Raw genomic sequence first — 2,500 nt, 5'->3', positions numbered from 1 at the left:
CACCAGGGCCCAGCGTGTGCCGATGGTGGTCGAAGCAAGCGCCCGCACCAAGGCCGAGCGTGTGCCGATGGTGGTCGAGGCAAGCGCCCGCACCAGGGCGCAGCGTGTGCCGATGGTGGTCGAGGCAAGCGCCCTCACCAAGGCCGAGCGTGTGCCGATGGTGGTCGAGGCAACCGGCCGCACCAAGGGCCGGCGTGTGCCGATGGTGTTCGAGGCAACCGCCCGCACCAGGGCCCAGCGTGTGCCGATGGTGGTCGAGCCAGGAGCCCGCACCAAGGGCCGGCTTGTGTCGATGGTGTTCGGGGCAACCGCCCGTACCAGGGCCCAGCGTGTGCCGATGGTGCTGGGGGCAAGCGCCCGCACCAGGGCCTAGCGTGTGCCGATGGTGCTGGGGGCAAGCGCCCGCCCCAGGGCCCAGCGTGTGCCGATGGTTATCGGGGCAACCGGCCGCACCAGGGCCCAGGGTCTCCCGATGGTGCTCGAGGCAACCGCCCGCACCAAGGCTCAGCATGTGCCGATTGTGATCGAGGCAACAACCCACACCAGGGCCCAGCTTGTGCCGATGGCGGTCGAGGCAAGTGCCCGTACCGAAGGGCAGCCTATGCCGATGATGGTCGATGCATGTGCCATCACCATGCGTCATCATGTGCCATTGATGGTCGAGGCCTTGGCCGAAGTTCGATTTTGAGCCACGGTGCCCATGCTTGGCTCCAGCATGTGCTGGTGCCGCATTTTTTTCACTCGGGACAGCATCGCCGGAGCATCGCCGGAGCATCGCCGGAGTACCGCCGGAGAACCTGACCGGCGGCATTGGGGTTCCGGCGATTGGGAGGGGGGCCGGGGGGGTGTGCGCACATGATGTGCGATGGGTGCTGGTACTTGGCCTTGTGTTGGCCCCCTATCCCTCATCAAACCTCTGAGAATTCACACCCCCTTAAAGAGCATTTGAGATTTTACAGGTTTGCTACCAGTAGCCGTTAAAGTGTCTGAAATGGGGACACTTTTTTCAAACGGTCACAAAATCTTCTCTACTTCGAGTTTTTAGCTGAATTTTTTTGTGCATGCCAACAAAAATAGAAGGATCATGCCTACAAAATTTGGGGCCAAAAATCCTTATAAAAAAATTTTAAAAATTCCCGAACCGCAAAAAGTTTTGAAAATCGTGAAAAATAGAAAACGAGTCATCTTCCAACGAAACTTCACGTGAAGGCTTAGGGGACCATTGTATGAATTTACAAGCCATAAAAATGGCATTGGCACGGCAGAAATTTGAAGATGTGCCTAAACCCACCAGGGCCCAGCGTGTGCCGATGGTGCTCGAGGCAACCGCCCGCACCAGGGCCCAGCGTGTGCCGATGGTGGTCGAGGCAACCGCCCGCACCAGGGCCGATAGTGTGCCGATGGTGCTCGAGGCAACCTGTCGCACCAGGGCCCAGCGTGTGCCGATGGTGATCGAGGTAACCTGCCGCACCAGGGCCCAGCGTGTGCCGATGGTGGTCGAGGCAAGTTCCCGCACCAGCGCCCAGCGTGTGCCGATGGTGCTCGAGGCAACCGACCGCACCAGGGCCCAGCGTGTGCCGATGGTGCTCGAGGCAACCTGCCGCACCAGGGCCCAGCGTCTGCCGATGGTGCTCGAGGCAACCTGCCGCACCAGGGCCCAGCGTCTGCCGATGGTGCTCGAGGCAAGCGCCCGCACCAGGGCCCAGCGTGTGCCGATGGTGGTCGAGGCAAGCGCCCGCACCAGGGCCCAGCGTGTGCCGATGGTGGTCGAGGCAAGCGCCCGCACCAGGGCCCAGCGTGTGCCGATGGTGCTCGAGGCAACCTGCCGCACCAGGGCCCAGCGTGTGCCGATGGTGCTCGAGGCAACCGACCGCACCAGGGCCGAGCGTGTGCCGATGGTGGTCGAGGCAAGCGCCCGCACCAGGGCCCAGCGTGTGCCGATGGTGGTCGAGGCAACCTGCCGCACCAGGGCCCAGCGTGTGCCGATGGTGCTCGAGGCAACCGACCGCACCAGGGCCGAGCGTGTGCCGATGGTGCTCGAGGCAAGCGCCCGCACCAGGGCCCAGCGTGTGCCGATGGTGCTCGAGGCAACCTGCCGCACCAGGGCCCAGCGTGTGCCGATGGTGCTCGAGGCAACCTGCCGCACCAGGGCCCAGCGTGTGCCGATGGTGCTCGAGGCAACCTGCCGCACCAGGGCCCAGCGTGTGCCGATGGTGGTCGAGGCAAGCGCCCGCACCAGGGCCCAGCGTGTGCCGATGGTGGTCGAGGCAAGCGCCCGCACCAGGGCCCAGCGTGTGCCGATGGTGGTCGAGGCAACCGCCCGCACCAGGGCCCAGCGTGTGCCGATGGTGGTCGAGGCAACCTGCCGCACCAGGGCCCAGCGTGTGCCGATGGTGGTCGAGGCAACCTGCCGCACCAGGGCCCAGCGTGTGCCGATGGTGGTCGAGGCAAGCGCCCGCACCAGGGCCCAGCGTGTGCCGATGGTGGTCGAGGCAAGCGC

The sequence above is a fragment of the Durio zibethinus genome, unplaced genomic scaffold (genome assembly GCF_047325235.1).
Source record: "Durio zibethinus cultivar Kanyao isolate XHJ-2024 unplaced genomic scaffold, ASM4732523v1 HiC_scaffold_3, whole genome shotgun sequence".
NCBI classification, from domain to species: Eukaryota; Viridiplantae; Streptophyta; class Magnoliopsida; order Malvales; family Malvaceae; genus Durio; species Durio zibethinus.
Note: the sequence above shows the minus strand (reverse complement) of the source record.